Raw genomic sequence first — 18,264 nt, 5'->3', positions numbered from 1 at the left:
CAGAATCTGGGGTGCACCACGATGATTAGTCCTGTGGAAATGGTGCGTCGGTGCGATATGCCACCAATTACGGCAAGAATTCGACACGAGATTCATTAATCAATGTACAAATTCCCAGATTATGGGGGAAACTACTGGAATATAAAGTCTAAAAAAGCAAATAATTATTTCACACTGACCCAGTGTTTAAATAAATAGATAATTAATCAAGGAGCAGTGGAGGCGAGGGTTGGAGGATCTCCAAAAATGTTTGTGAAACGCCCTTAGCCGTGGGCATCAAGGAGGAGTGTAGGCGATGGTTGGGGGATCTCAAAACATGTTTGTGGAACTTACTTAGCCGTGGGCATCAAGGAGGAATACCCTGGCTCGCCAGGATCAAGCAGTACAGCCAACATATGGACTCCACCTGTTGTCTGTATGGAATAAGAGTGCTTCCCACACACACGCATGGGTTTTATCCACGTGCTCTAGTTTGCTCCCACATGTAAACACTCATTAAATGTTTTGGTTGTCACCACATTGATGATTCTTGTCATAGCTGGCAACGTGCATCGATTTAAAACGCTATTCTTAAGGCACATTGGCTTGATTGTTGTCATTATTTATTATTGATTTCATAATTTATCCTGAATTACAGGTTATATTCCTCCAACAATCATTTGACAAATAATAGACATGGCACATTTAAGACGAAAAAAAACTTTAGCTAATCAAATTCAATTTATAGGAGAAATTAGGCCAACTCAGCCAATAACACTCATTGTGCATGCATTTTGTTTTGTGCAAGTTGAGCAAAAAAAAGAAAGTCAGCACAAAGCAGTAACACACCCACTCGTCATGGACACGTTGCTGCAGGATGTTAAATAGGCAGCATGATACATATCCACATCACCACGCTTTTTTTGGACTGACAGGCCTTGCGGAGTTTTTCCATCTCATTCTGTCCTCCAATTGGCAGTGATTATTTTCAGGCATCATCGTTACGAACGCCATTCCGGGGATTATTTCAGCACGCTGCACCTATTTCGCTTAATTTTATCTTCAGAATTGAAAAACAAAACGTTCACAGCATTAAATCTTGACTTAAAGCTTTCGTGATTGCAGGAATTCATATTCTTGGTTATTTCGGTAAAGTCACGTAGGTAGAAAAATAAAATAAAATAAAAAAAATTAATCTTGATTTGAAGCTTTCGTGACTGCATGAATCCATACTCTTTGGTTCTTTCGGTAAAGTCACATAGGTATAAAATAAAATCAATCACGACGTTTCGGGCGCAACAAAAGCGTCATTCATCAGGTGGGAAAGCATGGTCTGCTGCGGAGGCAGACTGTTTAAAAGGTTTGAAATGGGTGTAGCCCAAGGGTCAGGTATAAAATAAAATAAATCACGACGTTTCGGGCGCAACATAAGTGTCCACCCATTTCAAACCTTTTAAAACAGTCTGCCTCAGCAGCAGACCATGTTTCTTCCCACCTGATGATGATTGCTTTTGTTGCGCCCGAAACGTCGTGATTTATTTTATTTTATACCTACGTGACTTTACCGAAAGAATCAAAGAGTATAAAATTAAAAATATTTTATTTAGTTTATGTTTCTACCTACGTGACTTTACCGAAAAATAATTACTTTATTTTATAATTACTTAAAAGTAATAACTTTTCTTTTACTTTTTTTATACATTTTTTTCTATCTACGTGACTTTTCCGAAAGAACCAAGAATAAGAAATCTTCACCTCGATGCGGGATGGGGGTGGTGTGATTGCGTTGTGACGTCACGCCGTGGATGTGAACATTTTGCTGAACGCGCGGCCGCTCGGCGCACTGCGAGAGAGTGAGTTGGGGCAAGCGCGTGGACCAAAACAAAATCCTACTCGGGTGAGCAGAAATCGCTCGCACTCACTCACACACACCGGCCTGACAGTCACAGAGTGTAATAACTAATGGTGATCGTCTCGAGGGAGAGTATAATAGCGTTTGGTGTTTACGACGTTAATTATATGGTGGGGTTTTTTTGTTTGTTTTATCACCGTGTGTAAAATGTGTTTATTTAACATTCCGTTCATTCCACGTGATAATTATTATCGGGTGAAAATAAGGGACGCATCGCGAGATCATTGGGTGGAAGTCAGCGTGGATCGATGATGATGATGGTAACCATGTTTGCGCACCAGGTTTCCGTATCAATTGTAGCAGCTAACATCTGAAGCAAGTGCTATTTAAATTGGTTCTACTTCCCCCCACCCACCCCCATCGCCCCAAAACCCCTACTTTTATTAACCAACATGTACTGCGCCAGCATGGTGAAGTATGGTCAAACAACCCCGCATGACTGACGCATTGTGCGGTAGGCCGTCACTCGCCAAAGAATACAATTCAAAAGATTACTCGTGTGAAAGGATGTGCTTTGAATTAGTCGCAGTGGCGTTTCGAGTGGAATGGGCTTGTTTGTGTCGCTGTTGCTGCTGCAGGGAGCTAAACACACACGTCGTTTGCTGTGTGGATGTATTTGTAAACAGAGCGGGGCATACTGACCATGATTGTGTTTACAATTGCAGCGGTCTTATATGTCAAGTTGCTGTTCTATTGAAAGCGCTGCAGTAGCAGGGACTGAATGTTGAGTGATATGCAACGACTCAAAGCTCTCTCTGCTCAGTGTGCTGAAAACTCAACAACCCGCACTGACCAGTGTGGTGAAGATTGGTCAGGTGACTCCCATCACCTGGGATCGGCAACCAAAATAACAAGAGAAGCCAATTTTTTTCGAATTCGTAAAAAAACCCATAATATTTCAGTAGCCGCAATACATCTGAATACAAGACGGTGGCCCTTAATAAATAAGGTCACGAAGCAGTCCTTAAAGAGCATCATGCGGCTCCGGAGCCGGAAATTTCCGACCCCTGCCCAAGGCCCTTCATCCATCAGTGTATGAGGACACACCAAAGTGTGTTGTCATCATTGCATAGTACAGCACTGTTGAGGTGGGGTGGGGAGTAGTGGTCCGCACTAGGCGCTATGAACGATGTGACACAAATGTTGATGCATGGATTCTGGTAAATACAATGGGAGAAATGCTGGAAAATAAAGGATCGAGAGAGGCACTTTTTTAGGAGTTAACTGAGACATCTTTCCTGACCTATCATTGCTTTGATATCAACCGATACCTCCATTGCAACGTAGTACGTAAACATCCATAATCTTTTATAATGGTGATTCCAAGAGGCCGGCCAAGCGCCATGAGTCCTTCATCACCTAACTGTAATAATACTATTGATTGGTTAATTGTATCTCATGTGGTTCGCGTAAATTGCATCTACCAATTGTCGAGAAACCACAGACAAGCTGAAAGGCAGCCAAGCAGTGAGTTTGCACCAACAATTGTCCAGGATCTGCGGTTTTCTCTAAATGAATACGTTTTCAGCCAATTAATGAGCGGTCATACGTAGTACAGCAGAATAGATCGTACATCAACATCCCAGTAATCATCGGTGATATGGGAGGGACCATATCTCGGATCTCATAATCTGGGGTGCACCACGATGATTAGTCCTGTGGAAATGGTGCGCCGGTGCGATATGCCACCAATTACGGCAGGAATTCGACACGAGATTCCATTAATCAATGAACAAATTCCCAGATTAGGGGGGAAACTACTGGATTATAAAGTCTAAAAAAAGCAAATATTTTTTTCAGACTGACCCAGTGTTTAAATAAATAGATAATCAAGGAGCAGTGGAGGCGAGGGTTGGGGATCTCAAACAATGTTTGTGAAACGCCCTTAGCCGTGGGCATTACAAATGAGTGGAGGCGAGGGTTGGGGGATCTCAAAAATGTTTGTGAAACGCCCTTAGCCGTGGGCATCAAGGAGGAGTGTAGGCGAGGGTTGGGGGATCTCAAAAAATGTTTGTGGAACTTACTTAGCCGTGGGCATCAAGGCGGAATACCCTTGCTCGCCAGGATCAAGCAGTACAGCCAATATATGGACTCCACCTGTTGTCTGTATAGAATAAGAGTGCTTCCCACACGCACGCATGGGTTTTATCCACGTGCTCTAGTTTGCTCCCACATGTAAACACTCATTAATTGGCCAATAACGCCTTCATGTATGGATGACCGCAGAGCTTGAGCTAATTTTGGTGTCGGATCACCATGTGGCTGCCTTCTCGCATGCCTGCGGTTCCTCGCGCCTCTTGATTCGATCTCTCTCTATGAAAGTGAGCGAATACCGTGCGCATCACAAGTCGAAATGATGATTATTACACCAGGAAGACATATCTCCTCTGCTACCCTAACTCGCTCTTCTCCCACAATACTCGTCAGTACACACCCTTTCCTCTCCTCGATTATGGCCGAGCTCTTCGCGACCATCCTATGAGCGAGATCCCCGGACCAGGTTCCCCCCGTCAGTCGTTATATTACATCATCTCCTGTGTCCCCAAGGCTAAACATGTATCCATATATTTCCTGCCCTTCCTCCAATTAATCTACTTCATGTTCCATAAAACCCCACTAACACAACTCAGCCATTCCCACGTAATGTGATGGGCATCAGTGAATTTTTGAGTGTTCGATGAGTGAGGTAATGGGCCAGTACTACACGTCATATCAGTCGGAAGATGCATTTGTCATCTCGCTGACATCTATCAATAAATACATATCCTACATGTCTCTAAAGCACTCGATCATTGGGCCATGTTCGTATACTCTATTGAGAAATCATTTTTGCGTACACGACCTGTGTTTTGGAAACATTTAAATAATGTAACTTTGTACATTTTACCACCATGAACGCAACCGATAAATTAATGCTACAAGTATAATCACTATTCGTTGTTACAGGTTCTATAGCTGCTACGTGTTGTGCATGGTCGTGTACTGGGATTCACTGGCCAGTACTGCCTGAACGGCTGTTTAAAAATATCAATTGCTGCTGCTACTGTGGTGATTAATTCTCCTGTCTGAGGAATTTATATCCATCAGTGTTGAGTTGTTTATATGTAAGTTATTACATTGTACAACACTGTAATGCTGATTGTCCAAATGTGTAGTTATTTTCAAATAGATTGTTGTTATATTGTATTTTGGGTTTCGGTGACAATGTGCTATTAATGCTGACTACCCTATACCGTCCAAGGGCGGGTGTATTGCAGTAAATCTGAAACCTGCAAGCGAAAAGCAGACCGCGACGTGATATTCATTGCATTAATGCGTGTGCAGTTTGTAAGTGCGCGGTGACACAGACCTATTTCATTTTTTGGTTATAATTCCTTGTTCATCATGACGTCCTTTTTACTTTGATGTCTCAATAGTGTTACGAAGATCGCGTGACGTGAGGGTTCTTGCCTTTGTCGTGAGGGTTGCGAGTTGACGCCGAGGAGGGGGGAGGAGGCGCCTCGCCCCCCCCCCCATGTGGAGTGACGTCACCCGTTTATTATTATTAATGGATGGGGGATTGCCATTTGGAGGACGTTACCTGTTCATGATTATTAATGAGGGGGGCTGGTCGACGTGGAGTGACGCACACGCGCGTTACACACTGACATTCTTGGGTAATTAAAGTCGTAAATAGTCGGTTGCATTCTTCTGGAGCTACCCTCTACCCGCATTTCTCAAACCATTCTCGACAGGGTCTACATTTTCTCTTGAGGTCATCTTCACCTCTTGTCTACAGCTCCGTTCACCTCACAATGTCTATTCTGTAATCACATAAATGCTTTATAACTATATTTTACTCAATGACATCTCCAAGACTATTCTATCCTAATTCAAATTCAGAACAAGCCAAGTTGCTCAATTAGGCACGAGGTATTTGTCAGGATCGCAAACAAACTGATATTAGCAGCGCTTCATTATATGACAAAAAATATAACGACAAATAATGGTTTGATTTTGACTGCGACAAATAAGCTGTACCATACCAACTTTAAGCTAAGATTTAAATCCATGAGTGAATTTACGAATGTTTTTATATGCTTCCCTTATAACAAAGTAGTTACAATAATAACTCGACATTCTAATAATCCATATACGAAGTTTCAGTACTTACACGTGTACTATGATTTTTATGGTAAAACAAATTTCAGTTAAGTACAGTAATAAATAAATACACAGACATTAATAGAAAACAACATTTATCATCTACAGCTATCTATAGAAATACATACCTTAATCTATATGTCTCAAATACCTCTAGGGCAGGGGTGTCCAAACTTTTTGCAAAGAGGGCCAAATTTGATTAAGTGAAGATGCCCGGGGGCCAATAGTTCCTTCTGACATTTTTTTTACCACAAAAGTTACATGAAAATACACACTGTTATAAAACATTTTCATTGTCATAATTACCTTTATTTTTCAAATGACAATGTAACCAAATATAAGCCACTCAGGCAGACATGAACAACTCTAAAAACACAATTCTGCCTTTCATTCAGTAAGATAACATTGAACAAACTGTATAGAATACCTTCAATTTTCATGAGTTAAATATATTTGCCTCATGAACATTTTAAACAGGAGTTATAAGTTATGCAAAGTGGTCTGTTATCATTAAACTTTAAAACAAGTGAATTTTGCCCTTATCTTTTACAAGATCTTTCAGAAAGCAATAGTTTGTGTCACATCTACAGGTACATAACATCAACAGTTATAACCAAATCTTATTCAAGAGTTTAATAAAAACAAGTGCCATAAATCCAAGTGCATTAGTGTGCTTTAGGCTTTTCACTGTTAATAGTGACAGATGTTACCGTTCAAAACACTCAATTTCAAATTGATCAAGGAACAGATAACTTGCTTACTGAGATCTAGATTTCAGTAAAGAGACCAGGTCTGGCTTGAGGTCAGTGGTTGAGATGCGTAAAATGTCACGCAAGTGGGAGTCACTCATCCTTGACCTCAATCGGTTCTTGTTTAAGTTCATGACTGAGAATGTTTGTTCACACAAATATGTGGAGCCGAATAACCTCAGCATTTTCTTAGCGAATGACCGAATTTCTGGAAACCTGCTTTTGTCCAGCTGCCGGTAAAAGTCAACAAGAGAACACTGCTGGTGTTTTCTGCCGCACTCATCGTCACACTGCAGCTCAATGAGCCCCAGCTGCAGCTGTGGAGGAGCATCATCAGGGTCGACGGAGAAGGGAGAAGAGAAAAGCAATATGTCCTTTACAATAATTGCAAAGTCCCGAAAGCGTTTGTTAAATTCCACAGAAATAGATGCGATAGCTGTTGCATAACTCTTCATTTGCGCACCGATGTTGTCCTGTGTGAAACTGTCAATTACCTCTTTTAAAGCTGGGAAGTGCGCGGTGCAGGGCTCTGTTTGGGACAAGTGTTTTTGGAAAAGTTGCAGGTTGGTTCCAAAGGCCTTGATGTGAGCGTATAGCTGGCTCACCACTGCAATTTTTCCTTGAAGATTCACTTTCAGCGCATTCAGATGCTTCGTTATGTCAACCAAAAAAGCCAGATTTGTCAGCCATACAGGATCGGACAGTTCTTCCATTGGTTGTCCCTTCTCACCCAAAAAATGTCCAATTTCCTCCTTGAGAGAGAAAAATTGCTGCAGTGCGGACCCCCGACTTAGCCACCTCACATCGTTGTGATATATTACGTCACCGTATTCAGCCTGGATGTTGTGGGGGCCGTTGGCCCCCGGGGTCTCCCCCGCCTGCATCCCCTATTCCGTTTGCGTTACCCCACCACCCTGATACCCGCTAGGGTTTCGCCGGCCTTCGAACGCGACGCCCCTACCCATACGGCCTCACGCAGCGCTCCCACGCTGCAAGCATACGTGCGCACAGCATCATCAATCAAACGCCATACTCCCCCTCTTTACACCGCTATGTACAGCTCTCGCATGCTGCGAGCGTGTGCCCGTCTACAGCCCTGTGCGGCACTCGCCTCCACGTCGGATAACCACGTTACCAATGCGCACCCGTATCCGACACGTAGCGAACGTACGCGCACTCACGCACACAGCTCCCCGCGGCACTCACTCACCACTGAACACTCACGTTGTGATCGCGCACCTGTATCATACACGTAGTGAACACACGCGCACCCACACGCGCAGCTCCGCGCAGCGCTCACTCACGTGGCGAACCACTGTGTACACAGCACCACACACGTTCACACCTCTCAACGAGATCACACGAGGCCACGATTAGCTATTAATGATTTATTTTCGACCACCTGGGAATTGATATTAAATCAGTATGAATCGACGAGGCTGGCCTATTCTACTACCCCTGGACCTATTCCCTATTTATCGGCTATGATCCTACTTCACCTCCTTACTCACTGTTAGGTGCCCACGGCGGTCCATTGATCCCGTACTCGCAGCGTACCTCGATGCGTCTCACGGACGTTCGGGTCGCTGGCTGGAGAGCGTCTTGTCGCCTGGCGCTGGAGTGAGAGAGAGCGATCTCTCGTTTTCCCCCCTTTTTATCGTCCCTACATCAAAGGGATGTTGCTCCGCCTCTCGTCGCTCCCCTTCCCGTTTTTCTTTAGCAATGGGCGCGCGCGCCCGTCAGGGCGCGTGCGGCGGTTCCGGGCGCCTTTGATATGAGGTGCTGCGTGTGCGGCGTTAATTCCAATTAATCCCTTTCTCATGCATGGCGCCTTGGTCATGCACATTATGCAGTGGCGTCCATCACAACGTCCTGCTGCGGAAGTTAAGCGCGGAGCCTCCGCATGTCTCCACCACCTTGCCCCATCAATTGCGCACTATGCGCCCGAGTTGCCTCTCTGATTATTTGCAATTCCCGCCCTATCCTTTAACTTCCCTAACCATGGCACCTACGCACTCGAGCCCGCTTTGGCACGCTAAACTATGCCGCCCCGTCCCTCCTCTGCCTGTCTCGTCGACCCGTGGGGGTGTGTGGGGGGGGATGCGTTTCAACCGTGGTGGTCGAATGCCCCTCGCCGTGACCATACGATCTTAAGGCCGGTCGCAGCGCCGCGGTGCAAAGCAGCGTCGGGGGAGGCCGTCCAATTCCCTGGTCGCCGGAAACCGTGAAAGTTAATCCCGATAAGGGTTTCTCGGATAAAAACCGGTCGGTCAGGTGACCTCCCCTCGGAGCTCCATGGGGGGGGGAAATGCGTGCGGGTGTGTTCATGTGAGGTGAGGGGGACGCGGGGTCGGCTCCGTCGCTTGGTGGTGGCGAGGTCATAGATGGGGCGCCTGCTGAACGGCTTCGTGGCGGCGGCATCACAATGTCACGCAAGAACTGCTGAAACTGTCAGTGGTATAGAGCTTTAGAGCGAATAGAACTGATTACCTTTGCCACTGGTTTCATAACATCATAAAATTTGAGATGTTTGGCGCAGAGAGCCTGCTGGTGAATGATACAGTGAAATTTAATAGCGTTACCTGCTTCTTCAATTTTCAGTGACGAAGTATTGGTATTCCTACCGCTCCTGAAAGCGTCGGCCCTCACTGTCAACTTTTCTCTTTTTTTTGCAGTCGCCATGGCAGAAATTATTCGAGAAGGGTTCGCGGCACGGATGCAGAGCCAGATAGCATTAGAATGGTGCTGCCACCGTGTGGTCAAAGGAGGAATTACATCTTTAAAGCTTTATGATTGATTTATTCTGACAGAGCTAGCGAGCCATAAATAACACATTATAAGACCGAAGCTGCGGGCTGTATGAAATTTGCCCACGGGCCGGACTTTGGACATGCCTGCTCTAGGGTATTTCCTGACAAGGTAGAAAGCTGAAATTTGGTACATAGGGAGCTTTTAGGACACAGACAACAGGAACACTGTAAAAATCCGAGATATTTTATTTTAAGGCCCCCAAATCTGGATTTTAAGTGCGCCATAAACATGTTTGTGCCTTGTATCATTCAGAAACCCTTCAAAATATGAGATCACGGTGTTTACTTTGATAGAACGTTAAACAGCAAATACGATTAAAGCGAGAACCATTGTTCTATCTTTTATTGTTTTTGAGATGTTTCCGATTCAAGCGTCTTTGAACAAAAAAAGATGTGTATTTTCTGATGTTCAAATCTGAATGATTCTAAAACGGTCAAAGATAGGAGTTTCCGCCCATAGAGAATCTTTAAATTGAGCGGTTTCCGATGGGTATGTCTTGAAATAGAACACGTTGAATCAAGTCTTCAACAATTTTAGTTTTTTTTTGCAGAAAAATACACGGAATGTTTGTTTACATTTATCTGGGCTAATCAGCGCGCATCATCATACTATATGTTACGGAGCTGTGGTGTTTGGTGGGCAATACAACCTCATGGCTTCACCAAAGACGACACTAGTGAGTGTGAATATATTTTACAGTACAGCACACTACTTATTTTATCTATGTCAGCTTTTAGTTCCAATACTCTGCGGTATAAAATATTGTATTATTTACAACTAGCTTTTTTACCCATCCAAGGACGGATGTATATTGCAGTAAATCTGAAATATTCAAACGAAAAATAGTTCAGCTCATGATTATTAATGAGGGGAGGGGTGTGGCATGTGGAGTGCGTGACCTTGTGCTTTAGTGTAAATTTCCACGCGGCATGAATATTAATGAGGGGGGCTCTTTTGCAGTGACGTCACGTACGGATGTAGCACTGTGCTGCGTATATTTATTTTTACCGTCACTTTCTGTAAAGAAATGTCATATTTGAAGCGACGTTGCGTAATAAATTATTTAATTCTGCTCGACCTTCCTCTGCGTTCGTATAAAAATCCACCCACTCATGAATATTAATGAGGGGCGGGGGTGGGCCTCATGTGGAGTGACGTCACTCGGGGGGATGGGCCTCATGTGGAGTGACATCACACGCGGGCGGGACACACACATTCTTGGCTTAATATCTTGACTTAAAGCGTTCGTGACTGCAGGAATTCATATTCTTTGGGTATTTCAGTAAAGCCACGTAGATAGAAAAATCATAAACATATCACGACGTTTCGATCGCAACACAAGCAATCGTCATCAGGTGAAAAAATATAGCGGGAGAGCTACTGAGGCAGGAAAAAATATAGCGGGATAGGTGCTGAGGCAGGATGTTATAAAGTTTGGAGATGGGTGTAGCCCAAGGGTCATAAGTGAAGTGGGTGGGGCTTGAGATTAAATTTGCATGTAAATATAAGATCGGAGAGCTGAGCTACCTCCACGACGACGAAGCTGTAGAGGTGGCCATTGTATTGTGAGAGATTAGCATGTCAATGTAAGAAAAATGAAAACCACTGCCACATCGAGTAAAACGAGCAACGGTGGCTGTGTTAGTGAGACATTAAGCCTGTTAATGTAAGATGAGCATTAGGATAAGTGACAGCAGCAGATGTCAGTGTAAAGGCGATTGGTATTACCTTGGTGTCGCGCATCTCTTCAGAAAAGTGAGCGACTCGATCATATGAGCCTTCTTGTCTCGAAGTTTGTTTAAAGATAGTTGTGTGGAAACCCTCCCCATAGAGGTGGTTAAATCTTAACCTAAAGCTTTCGTGACTGCAGGAATTCATATTTTTTGGCCACCTCCACTGCTTCGTCGTTGTGGAGGTAGCTCAGCTCTCCGATCTTACATTTACATGTAAATTTCATCTCTAGCCCCGCCCACTTCGCTTATGACCCTTGGGCTATTCTTGGCGTATTATAGTAGTAAATACGAAGTTTCAATATCTGAAAGAAGCTACAGGAATGAATCTGCTTCGTATATAACCAACCACCACTAAACTGAGAGAGGATTTTACTGATGTGTAGGTGTGTAGTGAGTCCAACTGAGTCGCAGACATTATCTTGGGAGCAACACTTTATTACATCAACTCAACACAACATAACGTAACCTACACTCGGGTGTTGAACGCCCATCTAACCACGCTACGGCGGAACGAAACACGGTCCCGCTATCCCGGTCCGGACCACGAGCTGGGTCCCAGACCGTGTGGCTAGAGGCTTCTTCAACCCGACGTGGATCTTCTTCACCAACAACCCGAAGAACCCCGAGCCCCACACGGGGCCCCCGTTATATCAGCCCGGGCTGGGGCTGGCTCCGCCCCTCGCCCCGCCCACCTTTTAGATCTCTCGAGCTTTTTCCCGAAGGCTCCCGAGAGCTCCTCTATACCACGTGACCGCCCAGTGGCCCCCTTCAACCGGTGGCCCCCCTCCAATATCATCCGGTCACGTGTCGGCAGGTCAACCAGCGTATCATGCTCCAACGTAACCCTGGCTGGCTGACACTCTCTCTCGCTCCCTCACCGGGAGCCCGCACCGCACACTGTACAGGGTGCTTCTGCACTCACCAGCGCTCACCCAAGCCCTGCGAGGGCTGGTACTACGCCCAGTAACCGGGCTGCACATAATGACAACATATTATCCGCCGTGGCCTCGCAAGCCCGGTACCACACAGTGATATTCACAGTCACTACAGGTGCATTAACACCACCCTTCTGTTTGCTAAATAATCATTCTTTCTGCAATCTATGTCGGCACCACAACAAATCAGTTTGATTAATGATTGATAGCTAGTCATTGTTACAGGCTCGTACAGGATCATGAGTTTTAATGCTAATGTTTTTGAAAGAGAACATTTTAAAACACCCATTGCAACATAAACATTGAGATTTAACTGTGCGTTAATATATGATTTGTTATTAATATGAAACTTTACTATTTCGATGATTTAATATAATTGTATGAACCGTATTACTAATAATGTACAAGGTGGCACAAAAGTTAAGAAACATAGGGTTGTATTTATTTTAATAAACACAATTTTATTAAATGTATTTGAACACATTTTCAAACTGACTTCCATTAACATGAACACATTGAAGAATTTTCCTTTGAAATAAATGTGGGACTTTTATAATTATGGGTGTAATCTTTTAACATTTATCAATTATACTCGTTGGTTCTTTCGGTCAAGTCACGTAGATAGAAAATAAAAATAATAAAATAAAAATAATAGATCACGACGTTTAGATCGCAACAACAAGCGATCGTCTTCAGGTCAAAGAAACAGACTGCTGTTGACGAGGCATTATATAGACCGAGAGGGGGCGAGGGGGGGGTGCCGCATCGGGCAAGAGGGTGGGGGCTAAAGATTGTGAGAGATTAGCATGTAGGTGACTTTATCGACAGAACCAAAGCGTATTAATTCCTGCAGTAACGAAAGCCTCAAATCAAGATTGATCAATTATGTTTTGTCTCAATTCATCAAGCATTCTTGGTCGAGTTTTGTAAACAAAATATTTGAGGCGGCCCCACAGGAAGAAGACACATAGATATTAATACTGATGATAGGTAAAATGTGAACTTAAAGAATAGAGATTTTAAAAAATTATGCCAGTGTTAAAATAAATTAAATAAGCCTATGTGTTCTGAATCTCTGCTGGATGATCTCCCATAGCAATATTGGTCATGGGGATTATTTCAATATACTTCACACTGGTCAGTGCAGGCTGGTCAATGGGCATGGGGGACAGGGCCGGTTGAGGTATCACTCGCCACTGATAATAGCCGTGGCGAGATGTGAACTACCTCGCCTGGTATACAGGAGGTCGTGGTTTCCATCCCGAACCTGAAGCCTGTATATTTGGAGTTTGCATGTACTCCCCGTGGTCGCGTGTTTTTCTCCGAGGCTTTCGGGGTTTCCCTCCACATTAAGAAACATGCCATTAAAGTATTTGGCTGCCATTCATTTATACGTGATGAGCCACTTCGTTGAATTATCATTTGTGGCCAGGTCGCTTCTCCAAAAGAGCTGGTAAAAAAATAGTTTCTAGTTAGAAAAATTGTTTCAACAAGTCGCATGATTCAGAGGACAGTGTACTATTCACTGTCTAAGTACACATTAAAAGAATACAACCACATTTGATTAATCGAGCCAAAATTATTCATCTATAAGTGGATTGACAAATTTATGAAAAATGATCATAATTCGTTTTTGATGGATCACCTTTTACGCTGGATGCCTTAGAGCTCTTTGTGCATCATCAGCTTGTAAGTGCAAAATACCTAAGTGTTGAGAGATAAAATCCCACGTTCGCTCGAAAAAATACTTTGTAAGTTTACTGGTAAATGTAGCATTTAAAGACTGAAATTATACACGAATATTTTTCCGAAAGATTGTTCTCTGCTCTACACATGTATATTGCACGTAACAGTGCCGTACGAGTAAAACCCTGGCTAACCGGATTTCACACCTCGCTTATCAGGTTTTGCTAATAAAAAAAAGTGTGAAACAATAGAATATTTTACAAACTCTATACATACTCTACAATTCAAAATGTGTTACGCAATCATACAATCCATTGGAACATTCAAAAAGAGTTAATTTAAAATGTACTTCATACGTTAGTGGAAGAGGGAGGGGGGTTAAAGTTTGAGGGCGATGGGGGAAGGGTGGGGAAGAGTTTGGGGAAAAGTTTGGGGAGCCGGTGTACCCTCGACATTATTTCACAGCACACAGAACCGTGAGTTGACTTTGCTTTTGGCCTCAACGCTAACGGCGTTAGGTTAAAATGGCACCAGTTAAAAATATATAAAACAATGGCACAATGAAACGGGACCGTATTGACAGTTATACGTACAGGTGACCCCCGACTTACGACGGCTTTTACGTCCTTTCTTATAGTAATTATTAAGACCCCCACAGTAACGACCACAGCTCGTATCTACTACCACCTAGACTGCTACTAACGCCGAGTCGATTGATGACGCTGCTTTGCTATTCTACTGCACGCGTATGTAGAGTTATAGCCCGATAGTCAGCAGCTGCGCTGTAAGCGAATGCATCAGCGTCTCTTTTGCAACGCTCTTCACTCCTTTGTAAATGTCCTACTTTTGAAACTTTTCCGCCTTTCACTTTGTCCGAGAAGAGGAAATGTGATGCATGTGCAGAAAGTGTACTTAAGGGTTTTCAAATCTAAGGGGCCGTCCATAAATTACGTTACGCGATTTTGACCTATTTTTAACCCCCCTCCGCCCCTCGTCACACGGCGTTACAAAAAGTCAGACCCCCCTAAAATATGACGTCACAAAGCTCTGCCACCCCCCAAACCATATTTACTTTTTGAAAATAAAACATTCTTCAAATCACTTTAAACTATTGCCATTGTAGTGCATAATTAATGTGGCGCTGCACTGGGATGTTGTAGGAGAAAACGTGTATTAAAAAGGAGGCGTTGGAAAGCTGACATTTAGCATAAAATTCACTTGAAAATATTCAACGTCTAACTAAAACTGCAGATGTTCAGAATATTACATTTAAATTATCTTATAATTATAAAACATTAAAAGTTATTTTATATATATAAATACTTGGAACTTTATAGCAGAACGAAGCAAAATGGAGAGTACAATTATTATAATCACATATTCCACAGAATGAAAGCCCTTGTAGAATCATTACAATCTAAATGTTTAATAACAATCATTCAAAAAATGTACAAAATGTACGCTTCTCCATTCTCCCATGGAGAAGCAAAATGCTCCTTCATGGAATAAATAAAAGCTGACCTTAGTAAATTTTAATAATCAAATAGTGAATAATGAAAATTAATCAAAATTAGTGTTGTTATAACAATTATATTTAATTAAGTAGAACGTGTTGTTCATATTTATTTAAAGTTGCGCATTTTTACGTGACGTCAGATTTCTCAAACCCCCCCCCCCTCGTCACACGTCGTCACAAATGTCGCACCCCTCTCCCCCCCAAGGTGCGTGACGTCATTTATGGACGGCCACTAAGTCTTTGTTTTTACTTAATAAATGTTATTAAAGGTTATGTTAACTTACAATAAATGTTTGTTTGAGTTATTTTCAATTTTTTTCGTGTCCATTTTGGTATTTTTATGGTACGTAATGGGTTTCTAGGAACGGAACCCCAATGTATAACATTGTGCCGATGGGAATAAGGGTTCGACTTAATACGGCTCCACTTACGACCGTCGTCCAGGGACCAATTAGGTTGTAGGTGCGGCGGTCGCCTGTCCTGTGCTAACAGTTAGAAGTCCTGCAGTTATATACAGATCTGAATGAAAGAGATGATTATCCCTAACTCTCGATGATTATTCGTTCTGCCTGCTTTCCTAGTTTTCACCTGTAACGTTTTCACTGTACACTTAGACGCATGTGCACTACACACACCGATGTATTTTATTGCACACTAGCAGGAAGTACCCGGCATTGCCCGGGTCTTTAAAATATTTCAAAACTACTCTTAAAAATGTAACAGCAGTGTGTACTGACTGTGGTGGTACCTGCTATGATTACAGCAGTGCATACTGTGGTGGTACCTGCTTTCACTGCAGCAGTGCATACTGTGGTGGTACCTGCTATTATTACAGCAGTGCATACTGACTGTGGTGGTACCTGCTATGATTACAGCAGTGCATGCTGACTCTATAACAGTATTTATCGACTCTATAGCAAAAAGTACTCACCTGACAGAGTGGCGTGGTGAGGCCTAGTCCCATGCAGTGATACCTGCTATGATTACAGCAGTGAATGCTGACTGTGGTGGTACCTGCTATGATTACAGCAGTGAATACTGACTGCGGTGGTACCTGCTATGATTACAGCAGTGCATACCGACTGTGGTGGTACCTGCTACATCTAGCGACTGTATAGTAGTGTAGGGCTTGAGTATAGCGCGCCACGCATCCCCCGCCTCTGTTGCTATGCAAGCAAGCACAGTCCAGTGGGGTGATGTGAGGTAATGGTTGTTGTTGTGACTTTAGGCGAAGTGGGTCGTTAAGGGTTGAAACAGGTGTCAGGGTAGCCAGGAGGACACAGGCCAGTGATTGGCTGGAAAGGTAATTGGGCATTAGCTGGCGTCGCTCCGGCGGCGAAAACAAGCCCACGTGACACGGGGGGCCAGGGGGCGAGCGATAAGTGAGGGGTAGAGATAATTAGGGAGATTAATTGGTGTGGGGATATAAGCCAGAGCGCAACGGAGAGAAGGGAGTCCTGTACGAGTCGGCGTCGTGGATGGAGCTGCAGTAACGGTGCCCGGAGAGTCGCAGAGCAAGTGATAGTAGAGTAAAGCGTACAGACAGTGTTAGTAGCGTAAAGCACGGAGAGACCGTGGTAGCTAGAACGCAGTGAGCAACCAGGGTAGCCATGCATCGGAAGGATGCAGAGTAGGAGAAACCGTAGAGACGACAAGCGTAGCGATAGTGAGGTAGAGGGCACGGAAAGATGCGGAGCGGTGGCGCAGCAGAGAGACGCGGAGTGGAGCGAGGCCGCGCTGAGATGCGGAGCGGTGGCGCGGCGAAGGTGGACTCTTAAGAGGAAAATAAAGAGGAGAGAAAGACAACCCTTGTACGAGTCCTACAGTAGTAATAACTGCACGCATCGGGGTGAGGCAGACATCACACAGTGAATATTTTTTCGCATTTTTAACACGAAAGAAAATGTTCCCCCCCAGGAAAGGCGCGTGCGTTGGTATGGTCGTGCACGCGTCATAAATAAATAAATAATGGTGAAGCGCACTAAAATCGCACTAAATCGTAAATTTAACTAATTTAAAGTTGACGGATGTGAAAAAGAAATGGCGCTTGCTGACCGCGGGGCTTACAGCGTAGTAACTGGCTTTTTTACGTGAACCCCACCGTTGGAGAGCCACAAAAACCCACAATTTATGACTTTTATATATATAGATATACTGTATTGTACGCGTGGAACTGTCTTTAATTAACATGTTTATTGTTTTTACTCGGATTGTAATTAAAATTGTGGCTAGCCGATTTTTTTTTCAGAATAGACCTGCCCCCGATAAGTCCCACAAGCTGGGATTTTATTCAATGGTTTTACTTAACTTGATTCCTCTGTTTGTCGTGGTCAAATCTTGTAATCAAAATTTCGTCCACTTCCCGTTGTCTAATCAATTTCATATTTTGCACACATACTCAAATCCGGTAACAATACATGCCTTTATCAAAATCGGCAACAATTAATCTATGAATTCTCTACTTTAAAGCAATACAAATTTTGTAATGATGCTTAATTATTTATATATATTTGTGTTGGTCAAAAACGCCGCGGTCCCTAAAATGTGGAATTGGGTCGCACAAAAAGCAGGCGCCGCGTGTCTCAGGCGCCATTGACGTACTTCTCGACCATGAGTTAATAAAACCGTTGTTAAAAAAAAAACTTTTTTAAAGGAGTTTATTTAAACATTTAATTCGCATTGTGGAGTTTTTTTTAAGAATACATATTTTACAATACTGTATCACAAATCTAGTTTTACATGCTGTAACAAATCCATGTTGATTAATCGTTAATAAATTAAAGTACTAAAGTGTGTGAAA

The 18,264-nt window shown here is 43.4% G+C and overlaps 1 protein-coding gene across 2 annotated transcripts in view; it reads left to right on the top strand.

Moving 5' to 3' along the window:
• The window catches only part of LOC144937900 (diamine oxidase [copper-containing]-like), a 32,475-nt gene that overhangs the window by 5,715 nt on the left and 8,496 nt on the right, over window positions 1-18,264 (top strand). Inside the window, exon 1 of one of the 2 annotated variants that reach the window (XM_078865487.1) lies at window positions 1,738-1,876. The exons of the other annotated variant lie outside the window; for it this stretch is intronic. The gene's annotated coding sequence lies outside the window, so the exon portion shown is untranslated. Of the gene's footprint in view, window positions 1-1,737; window positions 1,877-18,264 lie in introns of those variants that run through there. 2 annotated transcript variants of the gene reach the window in all.

The sequence above is a fragment of the Lampetra fluviatilis genome, chromosome 2 (genome assembly GCF_964198595.1).
Source record: "Lampetra fluviatilis chromosome 2, kcLamFluv1.1, whole genome shotgun sequence".
Taxonomy (NCBI): Eukaryota; Metazoa; Chordata; class Hyperoartia; order Petromyzontiformes; family Petromyzontidae; genus Lampetra; species Lampetra fluviatilis.
Note: the sequence above shows the minus strand (reverse complement) of the source record. Positions and strands in the feature narration are given on the sequence as shown.